This window comes from Pezoporus flaviventris, unplaced genomic scaffold, assembly GCF_033815535.1.
Source record: "Pezoporus flaviventris isolate CSIRO_AGI_PZ_B2104156 unplaced genomic scaffold, CSIRO_AGI_Pfla_v1 ptg000116l, whole genome shotgun sequence".
Classification (NCBI taxonomy): Eukaryota; Metazoa; Chordata; class Aves; order Psittaciformes; family Psittacidae; genus Pezoporus; species Pezoporus flaviventris.
The window spans coordinates 79,403-91,734 of NW_026892664.1; the positions used below are offsets into that span (position 1 = coordinate 79,403).

General features: G+C 48.4%; 2 pseudogenes; one reads left to right on the forward strand and one right to left on the reverse strand.

The window, feature by feature from the left end:
- Positions 1–254: 254 nt before the first annotated feature.
- LOC133282163 (olfactory receptor 8I2-like) lies at positions 255–1,163 on the forward strand (annotated as a pseudogene).
- Positions 1,164–5,515: 4,352 nt separating this feature from the next.
- LOC133282223 (olfactory receptor 5J3-like) lies at positions 5,516–6,503 on the reverse strand (annotated as a pseudogene).
- Positions 6,504–12,332: the final 5,829 nt, after the last annotated feature.

The following is a 12,332-nucleotide window of genomic DNA, read 5'->3' on the forward strand; positions in this document are numbered from 1 at the left end:
AATATCAATCATTGTAGAATTATTCTCCTAATTTCCTGTTGTGTAATGAGCTCCTTCACCTCTTTGACTTCAGATCTTGAGCTACAGACAGAAATACACCATTACAAATGCACCATTTTTCATTGCATTTACTTTATGGTTTATATTCCAACTAAACTTCCACATTATTTCTCACTTAGGGATGCATTTCACCGATTGCTTTCATTTCAATCCAAATCCATCAACTTGTTGAAATGACGGATACAGGAAACCTCACGGTTCTCTCCAGCTTCATCCTCTTGGGTTTCTCTGATGCCCCAGAGCTACAAACCACCATCTTTATGGTATTCTTATATCTGTATGTTTTAATGGTGCTGGGGAACCTGACAATGATCCTGCTGATCAACACTGACCCCCACCTCCACATCCCCATGTACTTCTTCCTGACCCACTTATCTTGCATGGATTTTTGCCTTTCCTCCGCTATCACCCCAAAAGCTCTGGAGACCTTCCTGCTGGGGAGAAGCCACATCTCCTTTTGGGGTTGCTTTGCTCAGATGTATATTTTCGTGGCTCTGGCTGTCTGTGAGGGCTTCCTGCTTGGGGTAATGGCTTACGACCGATACATGGCTGTATGCAAGCCTCTGCTCTACACCACTACTATGACCAGGGCGCGTTGCTATGGCATGATGGTGCTGGTGTACGCCATCGGGTTCCTCACCTCCCTGGTGCACATCACGCTGGCGGGGAGGTTGTCCTTCTGTCAGGCCAGGAGCATCAACCACTTCTTCTGTGAGCTGCCCACCCTCCTGCAGCTCTCCTGCTCAGACACAAGCACAAATTAGATCTTCCAGGTATACAACGCTGTGTTTAATGCCATGGGCCCTCTCCTGATGATCCTGGTTTCCTACACCTACATCCTCCACACTGTCTTGCAGATCCCTTTGGCCACGAGGAGGCTGAAGGTCTTCTCTACTTGCACCTCCCACTTGGCTGCCATCATCATCTTCTACGCACCCGCGATCCTCACCTATGTCCAGCCTCATGAGGCATCCTCATGGGATCAGGCAAAGCTGGTGTCGGTGTGTTACTGCATCCTCACCCCAACCCTCAACCCCCTCATCTACAGCCTGAGGAACAAGGAGGTGAAGGGGGCTCTGAAGAGGCTGTGGGAGCGAAAGCTGCTGCCACATCTATGCAGGGTTTGAAAGCACATTTGGAGCTCTTCAGTACTGTGGAGGTAAGGAAGGAATATGTGGAATCTGTGATTATGGAATTGAGCATTACTAGCCATTATTGGTCATTATAGCTCACTACTGGTCATTATTGCAGCAAGTGCAGTGTATGGAGAACCAGCACAACGAATGGTTCTCTTCAAGTAGCCTCAGGTTGTTTTAAGCGAGGCCTGAGCCTTCAGTAATCCGTCCAAATAAATATCAGGTATTTAATAACAGGCCTGAGACAGCACCATGGTGTTTTGTGTCTAAATTGTGCTAAATGAAAGTAGAGCCCACAAAAAGGAGGCCCAGGCTTGAGGTAAGGCACTGACCACTGTCTCCATTGCCTGATTTATAAGCATTTCCTCAATGATGAACTGGTGGAAGGTCAAGAGGATTTGATACAGCTGTGGTGTCCCCAACACAAGGAGGACATGGAGCTTCTAGAGCAAGTCCAGAGATGCAACAAGGATGCTCAGGAGCTGGAGCACCTCCCATATGGGGCCAGGCTGAGAACACTGGGGCTGTGCAGCCTGGAGAAGAGAAGCTGCTTAGAGTCCACAGAGCAGCTTCCAGTGCCTGAATGGGACTACAAGAAACCTGAACGAGGGCTTTGGCCAAGGGCCTGTAGGGACAGGCCAAGGGGAATGGCTTGAACCTGCCCGAGGGGAGACTGCGATGAGCTCTTAGGCAGAAGCTCTTCCCTGGGAGGGTGCTGAGGCGCTGGCACAGGGTGCCCAGAGAAGCTGTGGCTGCCCCATCCCTGGCAGTGTTCAAGGCCAGGTTGGACACAGGGGCTTGGAGCAAGCTGCTCCAGTGAAAGGTGTCCCTGCCTGTGGCAGAGGTTGGAGCTGGAGGAGCTTTAAGTTCCCTTCCAACACAAACCAGGCTGGGATTCTGTGAAATAAAGCTGTGACAGTCTGTTGGTCAACAAAGCCTTTGTGCTAAATGGGGACGCGTCATATCTGAGCCTCTGCTCTGCTGAGAATTTAAGTAGGGGTGTAAAGAGCCTGAGTGCAGATGAGAGGGAGGATCAGGGGTCTTCCTCTCCCCTGAACACCCAAGGTGCTGCTTGCCTGGCTATCTTGACGAAGCTGATGGAGCAAGTGTTATACTCAGTTGTCCGCTTCTGGGACTTCAAGCTGCATTATTCACCCTGCACAAGCACACCCAGGTATTCTCAGTGCCTCTTTCCGGATTCATGTAGTTCTTTTCAATAATCTTTGAATTATATTATTCTTCTTTTCTAAATTAGGTTGAGGGTTATTTCTCCCTCTGTTATATTGATTTTCCCACTTCACAAGCCTTCGGTTTAGCCCAGTACCCAATGGGGAAGAAAGACATTCAAAACCAGACAGAAATCCTTTTCTTCCCTCCTCCAGTGCATCTCCTGGACTGTCAGTCTGGTGCCTTCCAGCAGAAAAACAGGTTGACATTGAAGACATCTAAAGCCATCTACATTCTTCTCTTTCTTGCTTCCCCACATTTTCATAGCTTGGTTTTCTCTTCTATCTGCCCCATCCTTTGTGTTTTCTAAATGTCTGGGACAAGGTTATCATTCAATATTTCCACACAGAGGATGCTTTGTTGTGTTTGTTTTCAGCTCCCTTCAATGCAATATTAGATGATCCCTGTGGATGTAAAGGGCTTCCTCAGGGAAACACGGAAAGGAAGAGGTATGTGATAGATGGGTAAATACAAAGCAAAGTGTCCTGGGCCTGTCTTCCTGGGTAGGTCTCTGCAGGAGAACTGGTCTTGGAGCTGTTGATGCAGCCAGAAGGAGTTTGGGGAACAAATGGTTTTCTTCAAACAGGGTCAGGTGATTTTAAACGTGGACTGAGTCTTCAATAATTCGTCCAAATAAGTATCAGGTATTTAAGAGCAGGACTGAGACAGCACCATGGTGTTTTGTGTTTAAATTGTGCTAAATGAAAGTAGTTCCCACAAGAAGGAGGCTCAGCCTTGAGGTAAGGCAGTGACCACTGTCTCCATTTCCTGGTTCATAACTGTTCATCCCAAACAAGCTTGAAGACCTGAGGGAAGGACCAAAGGTTCAATACAGCTCTGGTATCCCCTGCAGTTCTGATACAGTTTTGGTGTCTATAGAATCCTAGAATCATAAAATAGTTAGGGTTGGAATGGACCTTAAGATCATCCAGTTCCAACCCCCTGCCATGGGCAGGGACACCTTACGCTAAATCATATCACCCAAGGCTTTGTCCAACCTGGTCTTGAACACTGCCAGGGATGGAGCATTCACAGCTTCCTTGGGCAACCCATTCCAGTGCCTCACTACCCTCACAGTGAAGAACTTCTTCCTTAGATCCAATCTAAACTTCCCCCGTTTCAGTTTTAACCTGTTACCCCTTGTCCTGTCACTACAGTCCCCAATGAAGAGTCCCTCCCCAGCATCCCTATAGGCCCCCTTCAGATACTGAAAGTCTGCTCTGAGGTCTCCACGCAGCTTCTCTTCTCCAGGTTTAACAGCCACAACTTTCTCAGCCTGTCTTCATACAGGAGGTCCTCCAGCCTCTGAACATCCTCGTGGCCTCCTCTGGACTTGTTCCAACAGTTCCATGTCATTTTTATGTTGAGGACACGAGAACTGCACACAATGCTCCAGGTCAAGTCTCACAAGAGCCCATCCCTGGCGGTTTTCAAGGCCAGGATGGACACAGGGGCTTGGAGCAAACTGCTCTAGTGGAAGGGGTCCCTGCCCATGGCAGGGGTTGGAAGTTGAGAGCTTTTAGGTCCCTTCCAACATAAACCAGTCTGGGATTATATGATACCTGATATGAGCATCCAATACATTTATCCCGTGTAAGTGAGCTGGAGCAGTGCTAAGGACTTGTAAGAAGCACACATAGGTTAGCATGTGGCCAGAAGTGTGTCCCAACTAAAATCTTCCTGGGTCCTTAGATGTTTTCCTTTCTGGATGCTCAGTACCAGGTCTGTGCTTTGTGGATTTGACCATGTCACATCCCCTTCTGTATGTCATCACATTATTGAGGAGGAAGATGCTCTAAATGAAACAGTAGATGGAGGATTTTTAACATTTAATCCAAACACACCATTTCTGTTTAATGAAGTGTACAATTGCTGGAAGAACATGTACTTGTATAATGACAAACTGAATAAATTTGTGGTATAAATAAGTACCTTTGGAAACCGTGGTCTTCTGCATCATGCATCATGCAAACAGCACAAACAGCTCTTCATGAGAGGCAAGACCCTCTGGTGTCCAAGCTAGGGACCAGGCAAGCTCTAATAGAAACTAAGTGTTATAAACATCTCCCGCTCCTTGTCTGTGTCTGTCTCCAGGTCTGTATTTGCTACATAAAGAGCTTATTGCTAAAGGTCTCTAACAGGTTGCAGTTGGTTATTTCTGCTTTGCAGAGCATGAAGTTCTGCAGCATTCCTCAGTGGTACCTTCTCAGTTAACAGGTTGTGTTGGGGAAGAGTTGGGTGGGAGGAAATATCACTTACAGCAGCCCCACAACAAGAAAATAGGGGAAAAAAAAACATACTTCTCCCTAAAGTCATTACATTCAATCACACTAAAATCCTTGGCAATAGGGGAAAATCCTACTCTCAGCTGCTACTTCTCCTAAACCAGATATGAGATGAAGCCCACAGCAAGGAGGTTAGAAATAGGTGGCCTTTAAGCTCCTTCCAACGCACACAGTGCTGTGAAACCTCTTTGGCTGAGCTCAATGTTTGCAGTGGTAGGAAGGAAGGTGCAGGATGACAGACACAGCTCTGCTGCCTCCAGGCTGGGATGTTCTGGTCACACAGCAATTTAGCATCTTCCCAATGCTCAATCACAGCACGTACTATGCTCATCCTCTGGCAGCTCAGTGGCTCTGCTTCTCCTCCCGTTTCCTTACTTTGCACTGCACATCCTTCTGGAAGCAAATGGGATTTTATGCATTTCCTTGCATTAGCCCAAAGTAAAGTGATGTATTTTGGATGTACCTCCTCAAAACCCTTCATCCCCCTTTGAACTTACCTCTGGATGAATCACTGCTTGAATCAGTGCAACTTCTAAAGTTAAACTGAAGAGGGAAATTCCTCATGGGCTTATTTTTGCCACCTCCTATGATATCACATCTATTTTCCCCAAAAGAAAAACCCAAGAGATGACAAGAGAATATTTATCAGAGACCTATATTGAGGGGATGCTTAACATCACTGAGTCTCTGCAGAGTTTAAAGCATGGTTAGAATGTGCTGTACCTGCTCCTGTAAAGACATTCAGTTCCTTCCTCCTCCAGACAGCTGACACAAAACGAGTTAAAAAGGGAAAGAGGAGGAGTTCTATCAACCAGCTGGGACCGGGTTGGTCAATGAGCAGCTCACAATGAGGTTATTTGCTGTTGCTTTTTTAAGGGCATCTTTAACATCCTTGTTCCTCAAGCTGTAGATCAGAGGGTTGAGCATAGGGACAAGGAGGGTGTAAAACACAGCGGTGACTTTCTCTGTCTCCAGGGAGTACTTGGAAGCTGATTGCATGTGGCTGAGCCCAGCAGGGACGTAGAACAAGGTAACGGTCAGGAGGTGGGAGGCACAAGTAGAGAAGGCTTTGTGCCTTCCTTCAGCAGACCTAATCCTCAGGATGGACAAGAGGATGTATACATAGAAGGTGATGATGAGGACCAGCACAGACATGGAAATGCTCCCATGAAGAATTACAAGCAAAAGCTCATTGAGGTGGCTGTTGGAGCAAGAGAGCTTCAGCAAAGGGTTAGTGTCACAGAAGTAATGGTTGATGGTGTTTGGACCGCAGAAAGGCAACAGCAGCAAGCAACCGGTTTGGATTAGGGAGTTCAAAATCCCCCCCCCCCATGTATGATGCAGCCACCAGCTGAACACAGACCCCGTGGGGCATGGAAACCGTGTAGAGCAGTGGGTTGCAGATGGCTACATAGCGGTCATAAGCCATCACAGCCAGCAAGAACACCTCTGTGGTCACAAACATGAGGAAGAAGAAATGCTGCAGGAAGCAGGCAGGGTAAGAGATGGTTTTGTTTTCCACCAAGAAGGCAAGAAGCAGCTTTGGAGCAAAGACAGAGGAGTAGCAAAGATCGACAATAGAGAGATTGCAGAGGAAGAAGTACATGGGGGTGTGCAGCCGGGGGCTTGTCTTGATCAGTGCCATCAGCCCAAGGTTGCCCGTGAGAGTGATGAGATAAATCATGAAGAAGATTACAAAGAGAGGAGTCTGCAGCTTGGGCTCGCTTGTCAGGCCGAGGAGGATGAAGTGGGTCACTGCAGTGTGGTTGCCTTCAGCCCTGTTACTGTATTGCATGGCAGCATCCCTGCGGGAAGGAGGAAAGATGGAGTGAAATAGGGAAGAGCAATGCCGTGTGGCTTGCATGTACTCTGTTAGGCTGGACATTAAAACAATAAAGATTTGATAGTTGAGGCAACATCTAACTGTGGTTCTTGGTGAATCTTCACAGGCAGAGAAACACATCCAAAAGCCCTTCAGAAATCTCTTAATCATGAGGCTAAATCAGACCTTTTCTTTTAAAAACCCAAACCCAATCTTTGAAAACTGGAGAAGAGGTGAAGAACTTGCCAACTTGTCATCACATTTCATTAGGGAGGCAGAAAAAGGGACTGTGCATTCCATTTCCTCCATGAGAAAGACTAAACACATCTGAGTGTGATGCCCCAGGAGCCCTGAATCCATCAACCCAGCTCTGATACAGCATTGCTGGATCCCCAGCTGCCCACAACAACTCATTGAGTGAGATACTCGAGTCTCAGGAGGTTTCCCTGGCAGCGTGGGGCAGAAAGTCCTGTCCTAGACAGCAAAAATAGGCTGAGCTGGCACATTGCTGTCGGTAGAATCGTAGAACAGTTAAGGTTGGAAAGTACCTTAAGATCATCCAGTTCCAACCCCCCTGCCATGGGCAGAGACACCTCACACTAAACCATGTCACCCAAGGCTCTGTCCAACCTGGCCTTGAGCACTGCCAGGGATGGAGCATTCACAACCTCCCTGGGCAACCCATTCCAGTGCCTCACCACCCTAACAGTAAAGAACTTCTTCCTTAGATCCAACCTAAACTTCCCCTATTTAAATTTTAACCCATTCCCCTTTGTCCTATCACTACTAGCAGTTTTGGTCAGGTTCCAGCACAGAGAGAACTATTCCCCTCAATGTGGCAGATGAGTCTAACAGAGAGTCAGTGCACTTAACTTCTGTTATCTCCTCCAGCTCAGGTATTAAAAGGCTTTAAACTAGATGTGTTGGGGGAGGGGAGCATCATTCCATTCCAACACACCCAGTCAGTTGCCAGCACCTATAATAAAGGCCTGGAGCAATGTAGAGATATCCCAGCCGCTCCAGCCTATGAGCCGGCTTCATTTGGAGCTCGGCTCAGATGCCTCTATACAAACACCCGTAGCATGGGGAACAAACAAGAGGAATTAGAGATGCGGTCACGTCTACAGGGGTATGATATAATAGGCATCACAGAAACATGGTGGGATGGCTCCTATGACTGCAGTGTTGGAATGGAAGGTTACAGGCTCTTTAGGAAGGACAGGCCTGGCAGGCGGGGAGGGGGGGTTGCCCTTTATGTTAGGGATAGGCTGGAGAGTATGGAACTCTGTCTGGGGACAGGTGAGCAGTCCACAGAGAGTTTGTGGGTCAGGGTTAAAGGGAATATAGCTATGGGAGACATTACTGTGGGCATCTGTTACAGACCTCAGGAAGCTCTCGGGAGAACTGGCTACACAGGATTTGGAGAAGGCTGAGGTTCTGAATGACTTCTTTGCCTCGGTCTTCACTGGCAAAGGCTCTGACCACACCACCCAAGTCTTGGAAGGCAGATGCAGGGACTGTGAGAATGAAGACCTTGCGCCCACTGTAGGAGAGGAACTGGTTCGAGACCATCTTAAAAATCTGAACGTGCACAAGTCTATGGGTCCTGATGAGATCCACCCACGGGTCCTGAAGGAGCTGGAGAATGAAGTTGCGAAGCCACTGGCCACCATATTTGAGAAATCATGGCAGTCAGGTGAAGTTCCCATGACTGGAAAAAGGGAAATATAACCCCCATTTTCAAGAAGGGGTAAATGGATGACCCGGGGAATTACAGACCAGTCAGTCTCACCTCTGTGCCTGGCAACATCTTGGAGCAGGTTCTCCTGGAAGGCATGCTAAGGCACATGAAAATCAACAAGGTGCTTGGTGACATCCAGCATGTCTTCGCTGAGGGGAAATCCTGCCTGACCAATGTGGTGGCCTTCTATGATGGGGCTACAGAACTGATGGACAGGGGTAGAGCAGTTGATGGCATCTACCTGGACTTGTGCAAAGCATTCGACACTGTCCCACAGGACATCCTTGTCTCTAAATTGGAGAGACATCAATTTGATGGATGGAGCACTCGGTGGATAAAGAACTGGCTGGATGGCCACATGCAAAGCGTTGTGGTCAATGGCTCAATGTCCGGCTGGAGACCAGTAACGAGTGGGGTCCCTCAGAGATCAGTGTTAGGACTGGTCTTGTTTAACATCTTCGTCGCTGACATGGACAGTGGGATTGAGTGCGCCCTCAGCAAGTTTGCCGATGACACCAAGCTGTGTGGTTCGGTTGATACCCTGGAGGGAAGGAATGCCATCCAGAGGGACCTCGACACGCTTGTGAGGTGGGCTGATGACAACCCCATGAGGTTTAACCATACCAAGTGCAAGGTCTTACACTTGGGTGGGAGCAATCCCAGGCACAGCTACAGGTTGGGCAGAGAAGAGATTCAAAGCAGCCCTGTGGAGAAGGACTTGGGGGTGCTGGTCAATAAGAAAATGAACATGAGCTGGCAGTGTCCCAGAAACCAACCGTATGCTGGCCTGCATTAAAAGGAGCGTGACCAGCAGGTCGAAGGAGGTGATCCTGCCCCTCTACTCTGCTCCTGTGAGACCTCACCTGGAGCATTGTGTGCAGTTCTGGTGTCCTCAACATAAAAAGGACATGGAACTGTTGGAACAAGTCCAGAGAAGGGCCACAAGGATGATCAGGGGCTGGAGCACCTCCCATATGAAGACAGGCTGAGGAAATTGGAGCTGTTCAGCCTGGGGAAGAGAAGGCTGTGTGGAGACCTCATAGCAGCCTTCCAGTATCTGAAGGGGGCCTATAGGTATGCTGGGGAGGGACTCTTCATTAGGGACTGTAGTGACAGGACAAGGGGTAATGGGTTAAAACTGAAACAGGAGAAGTTTAGGTTGGATCTAAGGAGGAAATTCTTTCCTGTGAGGGTGGTGAGGCACTGGAATGGGTTGCCCAGGGAGGTTGTGAATGCTCCATCCCTGGCAGTGGTCAAGGCCAGGTTGGACGAGGCCTTGGGTGATATGATTCAGCATTAGGTGTCCGTGTCCACAGCAGGGGGGTTGGAACTAGATGATCTTAAGGTCCTTTCCAACCCTAACGATTCTATGATTCTATGATTTTATGATTCTATTATTTCCATGGTTTTCCCCACTCAAGGTCAGGAAGGCATTGGCAGGCTGCTCCTCACAACTCTGAGACTAAGAAATGAACTGGACATCATGTTCTGTAGGTAATAGAATACTTCTGGCTTTATTTGAGGGGATTTCTTAGAATCCCAGACTGGTTTGGCTTGGAAGAGAGCTTAAAGCTCCTCCAGCTCCAGCACCTTCCACTGGAGCAGCTTGCTCCAAGCCCCTGTGTCCAACCTGCCCTTGAACACTGCCAAGGATGGGGCAGCCACAACTTCTCTGGGCACCCTATGCCAGCACCTCAGCACCCTCCCAGGGAAGAGCTTCTGCTTAAGAGCTCATCTCAGTCTCCCCTCTGACAGATTAAAGCCTTCATGGGGATTATGGGGAACCTCCTTCTACAGCCAAACATGAAAGGAAAGTGCATGTCACACGGATTCCCACCAGAGATCATCCGGATCCCCTGGCAGTGCACACTGGGAACAAACCCCCACAGTCTGGGCATCATTTTGGCTTCCAATTCTTTCCAGAGCCACATGCTCCCCTTTCCCTCTCTCTCCAGCAGTAAAACCATTCACAGGAGCCGCAGGACACCGTGCAATGCTGCAGATGAGCATCCTCCATCCTCCTCCTGCTGTCAGCTCTGCCACACTCACCTCCTCATCTCCCTGCTCAATACCAGCCCTGCAGCCACAGCAGGAGATGGATGGGGCCGAGCTTGCTCCGCAGGGCATGGGATATGTGTATGGATGTGTATGGATGTGTATGGATGTGGTGGACATAGGGGGGTGTGCACGGATATGGTCCCTCCTTGCTTTGCATCAGTCCTGGTCCCAAATGCTCTCACTGCTCACACTGCCCTCGTGGCCACCCTGCAGGACATGGGAGGCAGAGGCTCTCCTCTCCGCTATGATGGACATAAGAAGGATTTAAGCACTGATCCCAAAGAATTGAAAGCTGAGTCCCAGTTTGGATCCAGCTGCATGCAGAGCAGGGACGGATTTCAGCCCTTGCCCTGTGCCTCCATCACCAGGGCACCAGCAGGGGCAGAAGCCATCAGCATCCCTATGAGAATGTCTCCCATTTCCTGCAGAGTGCCAGCATCCTTCATCCTGCCCCATGGTGAGCAGTGAGGTGCTGGAGTTTGCAGTTTGAAAGAATGCAGGTTTTAAGTCTTAATGCAGGTTTTAAACTATCACCTGGAGATGCTGACAGTTTTGGAAGATATTTTTGACAGGCTAGCAAGGAGCCAGGTAATAATGTTAAGTGTAGATCAGAAAAGACCAAGACATAGGGGAAAAAAATAGCCACTAAGGGCAATAAAAGAGTGTAGATAAATCAGATTGTCTGTGGTCTTGTTGCACAAACAAGTCTTAGGAAGAAAGCAAGACTTGGAAATGATTCCAAACCAAGCCTGCAAGCCTAAGGAAGAGGCTGGGGAAACCAAAGTGCTTGGTAAAAGTGAAGCTCTGATGTCCTCTGTCACAAAACCAGCAGATAAACATCATCCCAAAGATACTTCCAAACCAAAGTGTTGCCAGCCTACTGAAGACTGAAAGTCTAATGTTATACTTGGTAAAGGAAAAGGCACTAAGGAAAAGATAACAACACTTGAATGTAAGGATCAATTTGTTACTCTACTTTTCATCACTGAAAAACTACCTCCTAATTTGCTCATGTAGGGACATGTTCTGGATGGAAAATGACTGTCAGAGCAGTGAGCACTGGCTGGGCTGTCAGGTGCAGAGGGTGATGGGTTCTACTGTGCAGGAGCCTGGGGTCTGCCACAGGGGTTTGTCTCCTTTATCTGTCTAAACAGAACCAAAGGAGAACACCCTGGTGCAGGGACCATCTCACAGTACCTGAGCAAGAGAAGCAGGGCAGGAACAGAGACATGGACCAAGTTCAACCACAGCTCCAAAGCATCAGGAAAGCTGGTGATGAGGAGGCAGATTCAAGACCAAGCCAAGTCAGGTCGAGTCAATCCCTTGTTCAGGATCAGGTGAAAAAATTGCTAGAAAGATAGATGAGAAATCCTAGGTGACCACCAAAAGATTGCATAGGTGTGCTGAACTCCTACTGAACTGGAAACCAGAACTCCTCTAGTAAAGCTCAGTCTGCCTGTTCTGAGCTTAAATAGAGATGGGGAACAACAGGAAGAGGGTGGGGATGGAGCCCAGCTGAGGCTGGTGAGGGGGATAAAGGCCTATTAGTTCAGCCTGGGACAATTCCTCCCTGCCTCAAAATGCCTGTTTTTCATCTTTGAATACTGTGGAAGTCCAGAGGCACCCGCTCAGCTGTTGGACATCCAGGCACTACATGTGGGTAACCCCATTTGGGCTGGAAAACTGGGTTCACCCTCCACAGAAGAGCATCAGCAGCTCCAGAGATGGAGTCGCTTGTTCTTCATGTCCCTTTTGAGAACTGTGTGCAAGATCTGGAATGTCTCTAAACCCATTTTCATTGTGTCAGTATGTTCAGACCAAAACATTTGCATGGTCCACAAGTGTGTAGGAAGCATCCTCTGAGCTGCCTGTAACTGCTGCTGTGCAGCTGTGCTCAGGCACGGCTCATACACTCCACATCTCTCAGATTCCCAAGCACCACAATGCATTTCAGAGGTGATTTCACACCCTTTGCTTTTCCTTCTTTTTGTTTTTCTCTGCAA